The sequence below is a fragment of the Arachis stenosperma genome, chromosome 6, assembly GCF_014773155.1.
Source record: "Arachis stenosperma cultivar V10309 chromosome 6, arast.V10309.gnm1.PFL2, whole genome shotgun sequence".
In the NCBI taxonomy this organism is placed as follows: domain Eukaryota; kingdom Viridiplantae; phylum Streptophyta; class Magnoliopsida; order Fabales; family Fabaceae; genus Arachis; species Arachis stenosperma.
Genome location: NC_080382.1, coordinates 66,684,266 through 66,703,356, shown reverse-complemented (window position 1 = coordinate 66,703,356; position 19,091 = coordinate 66,684,266).

The following is a 19,091-nucleotide window of genomic DNA, read 5'->3' as shown; positions in this document are numbered from 1 at the left end:
TCGGAGAAGATCCCACCACCTCGCCCAATCAAAAGAAAAAAGGAGAAAGAGGTCGGGCGAGTTGAAGGTCCACCTCACACCAAAGAGGTCGGACGAGTTGAAGGTCCACCTCACACGGAAGAGGTCGGGCGAGTTAAGGTCCACCTCACACCGAAGAGGTCGGGCGAGTTGAAGGTCCACCTCACACCAAAGAGGTCGGACGAGTTGAAGGTCCACCTCACACGGAAGAGGTCGGGCGAGTTAAGGTCCACCTCACAACAAAGAGGTCGGACAAGTTGAAGGTCCACCTCACACTGAAGATGTCGGGCGAGTTTAAGCTCCACCTCACACCAAAGAGGTCGGACAAGTTGAAGGTCCACCTCACACCAAAGAGGTCGGACAAGTTGAAGGTCCACCTCACACTAAAGAGGTCGGGCGAGTTAAGGTCCACCTCACACCAAAGAGGTCGGACAAGTTGAAAGGTCCACCTCACACTAAGAGGTCGGGCGAGTTAAGGTCCACCTCACACCAAAGAGGTCGGGCAAGTTGAAGGTCCACCTCACACTAAAGAGGTCGGGCGAGTTAAGGTCCACCTCATACCAAAGAGGTCGGACAAGTTGAAGGTCCACCTCACACCGAAGATGTCGGGCGAGTTTAAGGTCCACCTCACACCAAAGAGGTCGGACAAATTGAAGGTCCACCTCACACCGAAGATATCGGACGGATTGAAGGCCCACCGCACACCAAAGAGGTTGGACGAGTTGAAGGTCCACCTCACACCAAAGAGGTCGGACGAGTTGAACATCCACCTCACACCAAAGAGGTCGGACGAGTTGAAAAAGACAACGGAGTACGAACAAGCCTTCCGAGATTTCAAAATTCTTGGGGCAACCACCCACTCTTTCCAGACCACGAGAAAGTGAAGAACTCATTACACCTCACAGTGGGAAGTCAGGCAATAGCCTCAGCACTAGTCAGAGAAGATGAAAGTGGGCAACAACCCGTCTACTTCATCAGCAAAGCTCTACAAGGGACCGAACTAAACCATCAACAGATAGAAAAAGTTTGCCTACACCCTCATACTCACCTCTCGATGACTCCACCCATACTCTCAAGCTCACACTATCAAGAGTTCGGACCAACCAGCCCATAAAAGGCATCCTACAGAAAACAAACTTAGCTGGAAAAATCCTACAGAGGATAGCTCGGATAATTGAGAGACCTTGGACAAAACCAGAGAACATCTCGGACAATCCGGGGGACTCTGGACAAAAACAGAAAATAGCTCGGACAAATCGGGGAAAATAAAGTCTGACACGTAGAATGCCCGAGCTAATGCAGCCAGCACCAACAACTCGGACAATTCGGGGATATGAGGTCCGACACATACCCTGAGAGCAGAATGCCCGAGCTGATGCATTTTCAAAACTAGCCAACCAAGGGGCAATAACAGAAGCCTCATCCGAGCTACATTACAAGACCACAACAAATCGGTCTCGAAGGCGGTATAAGGGATGTACTCAGGGTCAGCCACAGTAACACGCATTTAAACTATGAAATCCAGCTAATCAGACACGCTGTCCGGGATCTTAGTAGACATCTCAAAGACATAGGTCGACTATGGAATTACTACCAAACAACTCGGGCAAATAAGGAAACAACTCGGACAATAACAGTAAAACATAAAGTGACAGACGTGGCAGTAAAAGGGAAACCCCAGGACTCACACAAAAGTCCAAAGGGCACCCTTTGGAGGCAACAACAGAGCAAAAACCCAAATACAAAGTCAAAGCTTTACATCAAAAAGCATGCCAACTTCCACATTGCCCCACCAGAGGAGCTCATCAGTGTAACATCACCTTGGCCGTTCGCAAAGAGGGGACTCGACCTCCTTGGACTATTTTTCCAAGGATCGGGACAAGTCAAGTTCCTCATTTTAGGGGAGGATTACTTCACAAAATGGATTGAGGCAGAGCCCCTAGCTAATGCCACTGCTCAAAGAAGTCAGAAATTCTTGTACAAGAACATTATTACAAGGTTTGGGGTTTCTTACTCCATCACCACAAACAATGACACTCAATTCACGGACACAGGTTTCAAGAAAAGAGTGGCTAACTTGAAAATAAAGCACCAATTCACATCCGTAGAACACCCACAAGCCAATGGACAAGCAGAAGCTGCCAACAAAGTCATACTAGCTAGGTTAAAACGGAGACTAAAAGGACACAAAGGGAGCTTGGGCTGAAGAGCTCCCACAAGTCCTATGGGCATATCGGACAACTCCACACTTCACCACGGGGGAATCACCCTTCCGATTGATTTACGAAATGGAGGCAATGATCCCAGTAGAGATCGAAGAAGGATCCCCCAAGAATGATCTTCTACAATGAAGAGGTCAAACTCCCAAAACCAAAGGAAAGAACTCGACCTACTTCCAAGAGTCCGAGAGAGAGCTCCGATCAAGGAAGAGGCGTTAAAACGTCGAATGGCCTCAAGATACAATCAGAAGGTAGTACAGCGAAGCTTTGCCAACAACAACCTTATCCTAATCCGAAATGATATCGGAACAACTCGACCTGGAGAAGGAAAGCTAGCACCCAACTGGAAAGGACCGTACCAAGTTGTTTAGAAGAACTGGGGAAAGGTTGCTACAGACTGCCCGAACTTGAAGGGCAAGAGCTACCAAGGTCATGGCATGCCTGCAATCTAAAAAAGGGCGCCAGGCCGAGATCCAAAAAGATTGCCCGACCTAGAAAGGTAAGTACTAAACATGTACACACTCTTATCTTTATATTATTGTTTAAAAGATTGCAGATTCCCTAAAAAGTTTCCTACCAAGACGCCCGACTACGGCAGGTCGGCAAGGTGAAACACCAAAATCATCGCCCGATCACGACAAGGTCGGCAAGGTGAAACACCAAAATCATCACCCGATCACGACAAAGTCGGCAAGATGAAAACCAAATTCATCGTCCGATTATAAAGCAACAGATCGGCAGAAAGTGAAAAACAATTTCACTGCACGGTCACGATAAAGATAACCGTCCGATAAAGGTGAAAATGCAATTCACCCAAAGGACGAGCTAGAGATGCCAACCACTTTCTACAAATCGGCAAAGATGAACACAGAATAATGCAAGAAGTTATCGAAAGTGATCCAAAAAAGAACCTGACGAGGTCTTACGGATTGCTAAAATAGTAACTGAAAGACTGGCCGATGTTGAGAAGTCGGACCAAGTCAACCCAAGTTATCAGCAAATCCCTGAAAGAGACCTGGCAAAGGTCCAAGAAAGAGGATTACGAAATAACTTAGAAGAGATCGACATAAAGAAGTCGGTCTCCTACAACGGACAAGTTATAAAAGTAATCCCTGAAAGAGATCTGACAAAGGTCCAAGAAAGAGGATTACAAAAATAACTTGGAGAAGGGACTGACGTAAAGAAGTCGTCCCATAAACAAAAAGTTATAAAAAGTAATCCCTGAAAGAGACCTGACAGAGGTCCAATAAAGAGGATTACTAGAAATAACTTAGAAGCGACCGACATGAAGAAGTCGGCCCAAAGCTACAGCTTAGAACAAACAAGAAAAAGTCGGACCAACAAAAGCTACAGCTTGGACCGACAAGAAGAAGTCGGACCAACGAAAACCACAGCTTGGACCGACAAGAAGTCGGACCAACGAAAGCTACAGCTCGTCGACACGAGAAATTGGACCAACGAAAAGCGTGCGCTAAAAGGGACATAGCTTTGCCCAAAAAGCCACGGCTCCATGACAAGGCTATCAAAATTGTTCAGACCAACTAAAAAGGTTCTACCAAAGAACACTAAAAAGTCGTCGGACAAGTTAGCCCCAAGGACCACCTCAACCAAGCAGAAAGTGGACAAAACCAGCAGTGATCAAAAGAGGTCGGACAACAAAATACCGACACTCTACAAAGATCCACAAAGGGGACAAAGACATCTCGCAACGGGCCAGAGGAATGCCAGGAATGCTTTGCCAAAAGGTACGAAGTCTTGAAAAAAGACACTACTTAAAAAGCAAAAGCACAAATCAAAACGGCGCTAAAAAGTCATCCAAACAGACTATAAAAGGTTTCCCATCAGAAACTATACCTAAAAAGTTGTTGGATTATGACTAAAAAGCCCGAACAGTGAAGACAAACAAGTCGGAAGAAGGCTGAAAAGACCTCTCAACAAACTAAAAAAGGCAATGCCAAACTCGCACAAGATAAAACTACTCAAGATCGACCAAAGTCAGGATGCTTGAGTACGACTTCCCCCAAAGAGAGCACGATCTCACGGAAAGATCGAACTCAAGCAGGGGCAAAGTCGTACAGGTCGACGTCAGCCAAGAAGAGGCGCAAGTACAATCTCAAAAAAGAACAAGCCAAAAGGTTAAGAAAAAACCTTAAGGCTCAAAAGTGCTTAGCTAAAAAGGGATACAACTCCACTCAAAGAAGGCACAATCTCAAACAGGGCTACGTACGTCATCCGAGACTAAAAAGGTTCTATACAAAAGAACACTAAAAAGTCATCAGACAAGTCACTAAGAGTCCGGATATCAAGCCGCAAGGATAACTTCACCAAAGCAGAGGGTTGTCAACACAAAAGCAAGGCGTGATCCAGAAGGCAAGGGTAGAAAACCCACACTACTACTTAAAAGAGGACGGACTGTGAAGTACCAAACCTCTAGAAAATCTGCAAAAGATTGCAAATCAATGAAGAAACAAGCAAGACAGATGCTTGAGCACTACTTCCAAAGAGATCGAAGCTCTGAAAAGCACGATCTCATGGAAAGATCGAACTCAAGCAGGGGCACTGTTCATACCCTGGGTCAAGCTGTCCGACCCGGGATGTTTAGCGACAAGCCGACCGACCTCTTCAGGCCAAATGCCCGACCTCTTCAGGTCAGGCTATCCGACCTCTTCTCAAAGAGCTCGGCCAAATGCCCGACCTCTTCTCAAAGAGCTCGGCCAAATGCCCGACCTCTTCTCAAAGAGCTCGGCCAAATGCCCGACCTCTTCTCAAAGAGCTCGGCCAACTCGCCAAAGGAGCCCAAAGCAGGCCCAAAACGAAGGAACATAGCCCAATCTAAAGGCGGCTAAAGCCCAGAAAGATAAAGGCGGTTCCCTTGAAGATAAGATGACCTCACTTAAAGATAAGATAAAGATAAGATAAGATAACTAACTTATCTTATCTAAGAAGGTCACTTCCCACCATTATAAATACACTGGAGCACCCAGGTATAACTCATACTCTGATTCTACATAAAACCTGTTTAATACCCATGCTAACTTAAGCATCGGAGTCTCTTGCAGGTACCCCCCACCCTCCGGTGACGAAGGATCAGCAGTGCAGCCAGTCCAACAAGTCGGACACGATAGCTCCGGCCGTCTCCCACCAGCCGGACACGTTAGCACCAACCAGTACAGAAGATCTCGTCCGAGATCGACCTCCAGTTTCAGGTAACCCTCGGAACAGTTAGTATTCGCCTTTCCCCTTCAAGAGTGAGCCAAAAAGGGTGACAATCCTTTGTCGGCCTCACCTTAAAATAGGTTTCTATAAATCCGTGAAACAAATCTTTGAAAAGCCCAAGGATCTGCCAATTTTGAATTTCCCGAAAGGAAAAGGTATCCCTTTTGATGCTTTCCTTTGCGGGAGGGATTGGTGGGTAAGAAAAAATAATGGAACACATTAATGGAGGCTGGGAGCTCCAGATATTCGCACACCATCTTCAAAGCACCAGATGGCTGCCCAGCTGTTTGGGTGGAGCTGTGACGGGGTGATGTCACATCGGTTTAGGAGGGCCATGATGAAAGGTGAGAAAGGAACACGAACACCCAACGAGGTGAACATGGGCTTGTACACCCACATCCAGTCAAGAACCCATGGAGACGACAAATTTAATTGGCATATGCGTTTTCGGGATCTTGAAACGAGCTCATTGTAGTTCGTGTCTCCTCTAGGCCACCTCCACACAATGCCCTAAAGTTACGGAACTCTTGCAATTCCTCCTAGGTTATTTTAGACACCGTGCTCGTGACATCGGTAGTAACCTAGGCGTAACAATCAACAGGGTTTCGTGCCGCAGGTTGCTGCGCTATACCTACAGTAGGGGAACCACTTAAGTCAACACAGGAAGTCAGAAACTCGAAAAAAATGTAAACTGAACTACATTTTGCTACATCACTATCCTATGTTATTTTGCACTAATTTAGGCCTAAATCCAAGGAAAAGAACACCTATGGTACCCCCCTAAGGTCTAGCTAATAACAGTGAGTTCTATTCAAGTAAGAAATAGACACGGCAAAAATAACGAACAACGATAGCAATAACAGAAGCAAACACAACAATCAACAGTGAAAGAGGTATAAAATTGGGCAAAACATCCATGAAATGATCACTTACCAATAGATGAAGCAGGAGCAAGTGATGGATGGGAGGCAAATGTGGTGAAACTCACAGCAAGCAAGGAGCAGAATGTGGATTGTGAAGTGGTAGGGGCGAAAGAGAATGAAGAAGTTATGAAAGAAAATGTGAAACGAAGAAGTTGTGAAAATGAAAGGAATGCTAAATGGTAACCGTAAGGGGGGGAGCGCGAAAAGACAAGGGTAAAATGGACTTTTTCCTTCGCTTTCAAATCAGTCATAAAGAGCATTAAATGATCTCTGTACGGATATCAAAACGACGCCCCAAGTAACGGTTGGGGTCAGCTCACGCGCATTAAGAGCGTGGATCTCGTCAGCAGATCCATGAGCAGACGGGAACCACTACCCGGGAAGACGCCAGTAACTCAAACGTGCCAATCGCGAGCCTCACGACTTGCCATGTTAAGGGCACTGTTTCAGCCCATTTGAATAAGGGCAGGAGGTCCAACATACGCACTGCCGACTCGACGGATCCTTGACCCGTACACGTTCGACGGGGCTTTGATCCGCACAAGAAGGTGGCCCGCGTATCGTTTCTCTCCTGGATGAAAACTTGGATAGCTAGCAGAAACTTCCAAAGAGACGAGTCCGAGTCAAAGGACCCACCCAAACATAAGGTATAAATGGGGAAGGACCTATCCCTCCCCAGAGGTACGTCAGTTTTACTCTAATTAGCCGCCTCACCATACAGACTTTTACTTTAGCATAAGAGTATCCTTGCAAGTAGTCCCACCTACCGACCCACCGATAATTGGGACAACACCTCTCCATAAAGCTCGCGTCTAGGTCCAGAAACACTCTCGTTCAACCCGCTGTCCTCGACCTGACGTCCATCCAATCCACTACTCTAGCGAGCAACCGAACATAATAAATAATAGATAATATAGATGTAGCATATAATAATATATAATTTCAACCTCCATGTGTTTGTTACGTAAATAAATGATATGAAAATTATTTATTATTTTTATTTTTTGCATGTGTTTGTCACATAAATAAATGTATAAATTAATGCTACGGAGAAGAAAGTAGTTAAAACTTAACAAACCACAAAAGCTTTGGTTAACCAACCAACCTACACAAACAAGCCCCACATTATTAGTTCCATTATCTGACATTATTGTATATAATTAAGAGTATAAAAATCTAATGTTCCTACTTCAACTATATGGAACGATTTTTGGAATATTGTCGGTCGCCACATGTTATTGCTTATGTGAGGTTTAGTTTGTCAATCATGCTTCAATGATATGTTATACTCCTATCATTGATTGGATAAGAAAAATTATATTTACAATATATATATATACAAAACATAAACTCTTCGAAATATAGGTAGCGTTTGCTTGCGAGACCGAGACTAAGACTGAGAGACAGTGACTTAGAGATAGGAACTAAAAAAAATCTCACTATTGTGTTTGGCGTAGAAGTGTACATGACTAAATTATGTCTCAGTATCCTGTTTGGTTTGAATTAAAACTAGAGACTGAAATGGTTAAATTTTCAAAAATACCATTAACTTCTATTTTTCAGAAATGTAATTTGGTGTCCTAACCCACTCCAGACTCCTTCTTGTCTCCTCTCCCCAAATCCTCCGGTCTTCTCCGTTGCTAGTAGCAACGTCAAGGATCCCGAGCGACGACAGCACGTCTGTCTGCCTACAGCGGTTCATAACAGCATCTTTAAGCCTCTAACTAAGGTGTCGTTGTTGCGTTTTGCATTCCTTTGGGTCTACGCCACCACCATCGCTACCTTCTCGGAGTTGTGTCTCTCTCCTTGGGTCTCTGTCTCTCAACAGACCTGGTAAATTCGTGAAGTTTGATGTTGATATTTGGTATAACATTTGTCTAAAACTTAATCTGATTTGGTATAGCCATCAATGTATGCATGTTATTTCAATTGCTTTTCTTCACATAATTATTTGATTATTAATTTTTGCTTTTATACAGGCCTAAATTAATGAATTTATAGTCTCTATATTTTTATATATATTTACACAATTGAATTTATAGAAGAGTGATAGGGATGAAATGAATAAACCGATGGATATATATATATATGCAGTAAAAATGTGTTAATAGAAAATTATGGCAGTGGAAGGTATTTTATAACTTGACTTTGAGTCTTTTCAGAATAGATAAGAATGAATAAGATAATAATTGGTGATGATGATGATGATGAGCATGTTTGTTTCATATTTGGTACTTTCCATTGCTAATTATATTAACTAATCATTAACATTAGGAGCAGTAGTATTAACAGAAGTTGAAATATTGCATTCATGTAGAACGTTAATCACAATTTGATAGCTAGATAACCAAGTAATGACTTATTAGAATAATAGTAATAAATATGAGATGTCTTATATATTGAGGAGAGCTGATAGAATGAAGTATATATTGAGGATTATAATTCATTGTGACAACTACTTTTTGGGTCTACTACTTGAAGAGGAACAAAGGAGATTATGAGATATCTTATCCAATCCATAATTAGTTACATTCTAATTATATTAACATTAACTAATTTTGCATATCTTAACCTAATTACCATCAAAGGTGTTTGAAACTTGCTTCTTCTCTCTCTCAGTTCGAGATTTTCCATGGTAATGTTATGAATTTTTTTTATTAGTTTAATAACTTCTCAAAATTATTTCTTCCTTCTTTGATAACTTATGTAATTGTTTAAATAAGCTCTACAAAAGATAAAATCATTAAAAAATTAGTTGTGCTTTCTACAATTTTAATAAATTGCTAATTATATTTGTACATAATTACTTATTAGAAAATAATGACCAACCACCTCACTTGTTCATGTTAACTTGCAATCTATTTAATATTAAATGAGATATGAACATTATATCCCTATTTATTATAAAAATATGATCTTAATCTTACTTTAAATCTGATTTGGCCTTTAGGTTCCATGGCATATACACATAGAAAATCTACAAGTGGTTCCTACGGTAGCGGTAATATAACGGACGACCGTTTTTATGAGTGTGGTATAAGAGCTCCGTTACAAGTCTCAAACAGCATTGCCAACCCGAGTAGAAAGTATTATGCCTGTCCTATAAGATAATGTGGATGGTTTAGATGGGTAGGTCCGTCTAATCAATGTCCAACTATCCAACATTTTGAAGTTGCAGATAATCGCTCTTGTGATTTGAATGAGTTGAAAAACGGTATAATGATGTTGTATTTATGAAATTGTTAGCGTTATTTCAATTTTTTGTTTTTGTAGTTTGTATTGTCCTGATGATAGTATTGTTGTTTAAGTTGTAGTTTGACATTTGAATTGAAACTGGCAAATGACAAATTTTATAAATTAGTTTGCTTTAATGAAATTCCAAAAACTACCTAACGGCCGTCTGGAGTGAATTTGATAGTACTAATACCTTGGCTATGACCTTTGTATGTATGAATGCATCCCTTCATTGTTAAGATCCCCTTGTATGTATGTATGTATGTATGAATGCATCTCTTCATAGTAGAAAGTATTGTTAAGATCATGAGTTTGCTGCCACAAACAATAACATAAGTTGCAACACAATGCACATGACTCTTCTTAAACTAACTAATGATCCACTAGTAGACATAATCCAAAATACCATAGAAACAACAGCAGCAACCAAACTAACCATTAATACAAGTGGTTTCCCAATTGTCCATAGATTGACATTTTAATCATCCCTTCCTGTTGCGAAAAGGCAGCATGCCTTCTTTCCTATCCTTAAACAATTCACATTGCTTGAATGAGCCACAAATTCCTTTGCAGTTCATTGGCTAAGGAAAGCATATTATCATTACCATCAAATATCTACACTCATTCACTCCCTCTTCCCCACTAAAAAATCTCCAAGAAACGATACAAAGCTCAAATCTTTACACCCACTTACTTTGCATTTCCTAATAAGCATTTTCACAAGCCAAAAGACAGAATGATATTCCTCTTTATATTATATTGAAATAGACCAAACATTTTTTCCTCTTTACAGGATCCTAAATTCCAGCAACAAAATCAAAAATTAAAATAACAGTCAACTTATATTGAAATGTTTTGTGCTCAATAACACAATTAAAACTAAAATATGGTACTAAGCATCAACGCACCTACTCAATACATACCAAAAGAAAAGCAATACCAAAATATCTAGACAAATGTATACCAAATATAAGTTGTACCTTAAACCATCTAATGTATAACCATCTAATGCATACTAAAACCCTATAATTCCAACATAATATACTAAGCCAAATCCACATAACAAGTTTTGATGACATGACAATTTCACATGGAATGCATAAGGGCAATCTTCTGTGAATCTGACAAGCCCCAGAAATGAGCACACACATTCGAACTCTCAATAAACTTTAACACTACCTTTACCACCTCGTCATCACCAAACCTAAGTTGTGTAAGCTTCTCACCTACCTTAAACTTCTCATTCACTCCAACGATGGCATCAGCAGGTAGTTGGGCATTCTTTCTTTGGTCAGCGGAAGATTGCTGGGTATGGTTAGCCTTTCTCTCTAAAACATTAGCTTTCTTTCTCTTCTTCCCATAACGCCTTGTGCTTCCTCCACTCGCACCAGTTTCAGAATGTGAGGCTTGTCGTTGCACTGCTTGCTCTCCGTCGATGTCTGAATTTGAAGACAGTTCAGAGTTATCAAATTCAATTGCTTGGTCTTTAGTCTCTTCATTAACCTGTTCCTCTACATCAAAACCACTAACTGCACCTGTTCCCGTGGCTCTATCCTTACCGAATGTACTCTTCAGCCAGTAAAACAGAGAAAAGGGCTTATCAAGACTATAGAACTTGGTTGGATGTGCCTGCAAAAACAAAAATAGGATTGTAGTTAGTATATACAAAAAAAAAAAGATACAAGTCATTTAAGTAGGAACAACATCACACAGACCTTCAACCATGTATCAAGGACATTTTTGTAGTCAATCTTGACACATTGTTTTTCATGATTCCAGCCAAATCCACTGCATGCAAGCATCTCAGTGGCATACTGATACTTCTCCTTCAACCGCTTATACTTATTCTTGCAGTGTTTCGCGGTTAGGGTACACCCAGGAAAGGCTTCCAGTATCTTCAGAGCTAGTTTCTCAAAAGTTTTAGATTTGAATTGACCACAATCAACCTTCTGACCATCTACAACAAACTCCTCTATGAAGCCAACAAAAGCATTAGTCTCTTCATCACTCCATATGCATTTGTTGTCCATTATCACCTAACAAAATTAACATAAATAACCATAAACAAATACAACAAGTGTAAACCCTAAACCACAAACAAATACAATTATGGTAAACAGCCATAAACAGTTGTAATAGTCACAAACATTTTTAATAACCACAAAAAAATAGTTGCTATTACAATATTTCCCTTCACAACAAATCTTATAAACTAAAATGCAGCTATTACAACATAAATTAATCGATGACAACGCTCATTACACTGCTACAACACAAATTAAGATATTACTATTTCATACGACTAGTTTGCCACTCTTCATATATCTCAATTGCTATGTTATCATGTTAGTGTGTCCGCTCGTTTGTGTTTTCAACCACATCAATCATTTCATCCTGTGCTTTATCTCCATTAGGCAAAAATTCCTCCAATATGCTACCTTGCTCTTCCGGATCCATATCCATACTCTTTCGAATAAAGTTTTGCAGCAAACAACAAGCAATAATTATTTGACTGTGTTTTTAGAGAATAAAAGCTAGGGCTTCTTAAGAATGGCCATCTCTTCCTGAGGCAACAAAAGCATCGCTTAATAATATTCCCGACAGAAGAATGAACCCTATTAAAATATTCTTGGTAATTGCGAGGTGCACGTGCTCCTTAGGCCCACTCTCTAACATGATATCGAGTGTCTCTGTACGGTACTAGAAACTCAGGACTATTTGTATAACCAGCATCAACTAAATAGTAATTACCTATAGATAAGTAATACAAACAATGTAAGCTTAACTATCGTGAACTCAAGCTATATTTATAGGCTTAAATCCAAAGATGGCATAATTACCGTAGGGTATCTTAAGACTATTACGACGAGTGATTGCATATTGAAGTACCCATGAATCAGATGCCGATCCCTCCCATCCACGGAGTACATAAATAAATCCTATCTCCCGGTTACACACTCCTAAGACATTGGTACAGATTTTACCCTTTCTTGTTTGATATCTTGACTTTTCGAACTCGGAGACTGTCACCTCTATATAAGTGTCGTCTAATGCTCCCAAGCAATCCTATAATCCATAGAAAGTTATGATACTTCGATATAAAATTCTTTAGGCTTAAAAACAAATCATACACATAATCGATTAAGCTATACCTTAAACCTTCTCCATGTGGGGTCAACACAATCCTCTTCAACTGGTGTGGCCTTGGTATACAAAATGCTTTGAATACGTATAACAACCTTTAAAATCTTATTGAAATACTTAATAACTGTTTCTCTGGACCTACAAAATCTAACCTATAGACTATGGTTTTTTTTGTGATGCGCTAAGATAATTAAGAAAGTTGCAACTTGCTCCGGCAAACTTACATGACCATCCTTTTTAAGTCTTCCTTGAACTTGGAGCAACTCACACAAATTAACAAAGGCATTTGTGTTCATTCTCAACTCCCAAATACAATTCCATCACCCTTGCCAATAATACACTCTAAAGCCTCACGTCTAATTCTACTATTCATTCTTCCGCCTAACGACAGTTGCCCACTACTTCTATCCCTAAAGTAAACAAATAATGTAAGAACAAAGAACAATATCAAATATTCATGCTTGGATCTCAACTCTTCATAAAAAGACACGTATTACTTGATAATTTTTTATCGCTCTATTTCTTCCTAGCAAAGTCATTTCATTAAAAAATGCATAAACATTCAACTTAATCTAACACTTCTCATGCAAACTCTTCTTTATCGTCTTAGAACCAAAAAGAAGAATAAAAAACTAGAAATAAAATACATGTAACTCTATTTACTTCTCAATTTTATTTTAGTTTCAATTAGAAATCAAAATAAGAAATATAATAGAAACACAATAGAAATGGTAATAACGATTAATCTCTCTCATTTCATAAACTGAAAGTAATTTTTTTCCCTTTAACCAAATCAAAGTCTTCCAAAAAGTAAAAAGAATAGAAGCTAATGATTAATGAGAGGAAATTAGTTCCTCTATCATTGCATATAGATTTAAAATGTGAAGTGGTTGAGACTTGAGACAAATAATCAGCATAACTCCATAAAAATTCGGAAGCAACTTTATATATTTTCTTCCAATATTTATAAACATCATCTCAGCCAAAATACTTATTGCAATAACGAAGCCTTATGAATGAAGAAAAAGCTAATTGTGCCGTCACAGACCTAAGCCATATCAAGCATAATTATACGAGAAATTTAAAGGAGACATAACATGAAAAAGCAAGTAAATTGATATAAATCGAGCAACTAAATTTGAACTATATTACAACACTTTTAACATTATATAAAACAAACTTTCTACTCTATTTTTTCAACAAAGCAACTAAATCTGAACTATATATTACACACTAGGCAAAGAATTTCTTCAACTTCAGTGCTAGTACTTCACACCATTAAGAAAATAATGACAAACTAAGCGAAATAGTAAGTTGTCTCTTTTCAAACTTTAATTTTTTCAAATCAAATTAACCAAACAAAACAAAAGCTTAAGAGGTTCTGAGTACAAATACACCTTTCAAACACACAAAAATTTGATTTAAGCATTACACAACAGTAATTGAATATCATGAGAAGAGAAAAGTCCTATTGCTAGGTCACGGCCAAATCCACAGATTAGGGCACGACAAAAAAATGAACAGAATCAGTAAATTAAACAACATTTGGCTACAGCTAACCTAGGTCACAGTAGCTAGGACGACGAGATGGTGGTTGACGTCGACAACAACAGGGGAGAGGTGGCAGCTTGGTTCTTCGATTGTTGTCCTATGAAGGAGAAAACAAGGAGATGAGAACATGAGCCTCCGAAGATAAACTTGAAAACGACGACTCACTTACATAGCGGTGGCTATGCTAGCGGCGACGAGGTGATTGTTCTTAAACTGGTGATGCAGAGGCTGCAGTGATGTCCTTGAAGAAGAATGAGAAGATGAAGGAGTCACAAGAGTTAACAATGAAGCCCTGATTTACATTAGGGTAATGTTTGAATTATTGAATTAGAATGCGGGATAATTTAGGTACAAATTATAATTAAAATTTCTATCTTCGTCGCCACAATTTTCAGTCTCCAATGTCCCTACTTTTTGGATGTACTGAAATTTTGAAGACGGAGACAGAAATTTAAGTACCAGTCTCCGGCTCAACAAACAAAATACATTCTTCGAACCAGATTTTATTTTTCTTTTCTTCGGATTGGTGATAACAATCACCTCGGGATCAATCTCAATCATTGCCCTTTTACCCCGATCATCTTCGTCGGTAGCAGGGTTCTCGACGGGATTCTCGGGAGGTACTTCCGTTGGAGGGCGCGATTGAGCTTCACCCTCACCGACAACCTAGGCCCCAGGCTCGACGAAAAGGGTTGCTGAATTGTCGTTGCTACTACCATCTTCATTGGGGAAGAGATGGGTCATCAAGTGAGATAAGGTCATGTTCCCGGCAGCCGTTACGACTACAAGAAGCAAGAAAAAAGCAAAATAGAAGCCAAGTTAGAAAACACTAAAAATAAACACATCAAATTGGGAGCGAAACAGTAAGTAAGTCGAGAGAGCGGGAATAAATGAAAGCAATCTTACCCACACACTCACGACCAGATTCCCGGTCGTCCATCAATAAATGAGGGTTAAGATTCTTAGAATGAAAAATCCTTAATAAAACGCCAACGATCTGTTGGTTTTCCCGACCTAACGCATCGTATGTCATCTTGATCAGGTAATTGGCGCTAGCACCGAAATTCCAGTAGGTCGGTATCCGCCTTTCCCCTTCAAGAGTGGGCCAAAAAGGGTGACAACCCTATGCCAGCCTCACCTTAAAATATGTTTCTTTAAATCCGTGAAACGAATCTTCGAAAAGCCCAAAGATTTGTCGGTTTTAAACAGCCCGAAAGGAATTTTTGGTGCTTTATTTTGCTGGAGGGGTTGGTGAGTAACAAAAAATAAAGGAACACATTAACGGGGACTGGGAGCTCCAGATATTCGCACACCATCTCAAAGCACCGGATGGCTGTCCGGCTATTTGGGTGGAGCTATGACGAGGTGATGTCACATCAGTTTAAGAAGCCATGATGAAAGGTGGGAAGGGAAGACGAACACTCAACGAGGTGAGCATGGGCTTGTACACTGACATCCAGTCAGGAACCCATGCAGACAACAAGTTTAATAGGCATATGCGTTCTCGAACTCTCGGAACAAACATGCTGTAGTTTGCCTCCTCTGGGCCACCCCCATACAACGCCCCAGAGTTACGAAACTCTTGCAATTTCTCCTGAGTTATTTTAGATGCCGTGCTTGTCATGTCGGTAGTAATCCAGGCGTAATGATCTACGGGGTTTTGTGCCGTGGGTTGCTGCATCATACCTACAGTGGGGACACCACTTAAGTCAACACGAAAAGTCAGAAACTTAAAAAAATGTAAATTGAACTACATTTTGTTACGTCACTATCCTATGTTATTTTGCACTAATTCAGGCCTAAATCCACGGAAAAAAAATCTATGGTACCCCCCTAAGATCTAGCTAATAACAGTGAGTTCTATTAAAGTAAGAAATATACACGGCAAAAACAACGAACAACGATTGCAATAACAGAAGAAAACGCAACAATCAACAATGAAAAAGGTATAAAAATGGGCAAAATATGCATGAAAGGATCATTTACCAATAGATGAAGCAGGAGTAAGTGATGGATGGGAGGCAAATATGGTGAAAATCACAGCAAGCAAGGAGTAGAATGTAGATTGTGAAGTTGTAGGGGCGAAAGAGAATGAAAAAGTTATTAAAGAAAATGTGAAATGAAGAAGTTGTGAAAATAAAAGGAATGCTAAATGGTAATCATAAGGGGGAGCGCGGAAAGAAAAGTGTAAAACAGACATTTTCCTTTGCTTTCAAATCAGTCATAAAGAGAATGCTCTTTGGACGGATATCAAAATGACACCCCAAGTAACGGTTGGCGGCAGCTCACGCGCACTAAGAGCGTGGATCTCGTCAGCAGATCCACGAGCAGAAAGGAACCACTACCCGGGAAGACGCCAGTAACTCGAACGTGTCAATCGCGAGCCTCATGACTTGCCATGTTGGGGGCACTGTTTCGGCCCATGCCAATAAGTGGTGGAGGTCCAATATACAGACTTCCGACCCGACAGATCCTTGACTCGTACACGTTCGACGTGGCTTCAACCCGCACAAGCAGGTGACCTGCGTATCATTTCTCTCTTGGATGAATCCTAGTTAGCAGAAGCTTCCATAGGAACGGGCTCGAGTTAAAGGGCCTACCCAAGCATGAGATATAAATGGGGAGGGACCTACCCATCCCCAAAGGTACGTCACTTTTACCCTAATTAGCCGCCTCATCATACAGACTCTTACTTTAGTATTGGAGTGTCCTTGCAGGTGGCCCCACCTACCGACCCACCGACAATTGGGACAACACCTCTCTGTAAAGCTCATGTCCAAGTCCAGAAACACCCTTGATCAACCCGCTGCTCTCGACCCGACGTCCATCCGATCCACTACTCTACTGATCAATCGAACATAATAAATAATAGATAATATAGATGAATCATATAATAATATTTAATTTCAACCTCCATGTGTTTGTTACATAAATAAATGATATGAAAATTATTTATTATTTTTATTTTTTGCATATGTATTTGTCACATAAACAAATGTATAAATTAAAGCTGTGGAGAAGAAAGTAGTTAAAACTTAACAAACCACAAAAACTTTGGTTAACCAACTAACCTACACAAACAAGACCCACATTATTAGTGCCCTTCTCTGACATTATTATTGTATATAATTAATTAAGAGTATAAAAATTTAATATTCCTACTTCAACTATATGGAACGATTCTTGGAATATTGTCGGTCGCCACATATTATTGCTTATGTGAGGTTTAATTTGTCAATCATACTTCAATGATATGTTATATTTTTATTATTGATTGAATAAAAAAAATTATATTTACAATATATGTACACAAACATAAACCCTTCGAAATATAAAGTCTAAAAAGGAGAAAAGAATTAACCTAACTAAATCAACTAAATAATTTTTCAAATATAGGAAGGCTGTCAAACGGGTCATTTAGTCCCATCCTAGTTAAGTTTGTTTAAGTCGTTTAATCTATTTAAATTCGCTTTATTTATAGGTCATAATTTTTTTAGTCTTGACCGTTTATGATTGGGTTTATAGGTTAAATGGATTAACCCATTTATCATTTTATTTTTTAAAAAATAATTCAATAAAAAATATCACTTTTAAGTTAAAACCCTTAAATAAACAATTTTTTTTTTAGTTTATGTGTTGAGTTTTCAGGTTGGACCATGAAAAATATTGGCCAACAATGTTAATTTTTATGAAAAAATATAAAAAAAAATTAAACAGATCGTCCGTTTAGTCACGGACTAACCTGTTTAACCTGTAATTTTTTTCGGGTTAATCAGTCTTAGTCTATTTAGCCCAAAATTTTAACAAACTTAATTTTAAAAACAACGTTCGTCTGTTTAAACGCGTAAATAGACTGAACCAATGAATTTAGCCCATTTTAACTATCTTAAAATATAGTGTCTAATGCATATTAGATATTCAAAAACAAATATAGTAAGTGACAAATAAATATGTTTAGAATGGAGATAGTCCTATCAGTCCAAAACCAAAATGTGAAATTGTATAGTTTAATTTGTTTTTCTTTTAAGTCCCGTTTCTGTATCTAGGCTGTGTTTGTTTTTAAGAACATGACAAGACATGACATTGAGAATAAGATACAAATGACAGAGTGACAAAATTTTGTGTTCTTATATTATATTTGGTGATAAACTAGAACAAACTATGAAAATTCAATTTATTCTCATTTTTTTCGTCCAAAAAACTTAAGAAGAAAAATATAATAAATAAAATATAATTATAAGAAATTAAGAAAAATAATAAAAGAAAAAATAAAAAATAAGTTGTATTTTTTGTTAGTGTCTCTGTATTCTTTCTGTCAAGATAGACACAAAATACACTAATTCAGTATCTCTGGACATAATGTCTCTGTCCATGTTTTATTTGTCAAATACGATTTTGTGTCTTTATATCCCTATCTCAATGTCCCATTCCTATAAATAAATCCCGCCTAAAAGAATGGTATTTCTTTCAATAACTATAACTATATACATGTAAATATATAAAGTTTTATTAAACATAATTAACTAATATCTTTAAACAAAACTATATCAACCAATTTTATTATCAAACCTGGACTGATATGGTCGTTTGAATTGGAAATTCGGTCATTTGATCATCAATTCGAGGTAAATAATCATTTAAATCGAACAAACAATTAATCCCAGTGAAATTTAGTCAAATTCAATCAAAACTAGTTAAAACTGATTCGGCCAAATTCGATAAAATCTGATTAAACTAAAAAAAATATTATTTTTATACATGATACTTTTTATTAAATGTATTACAT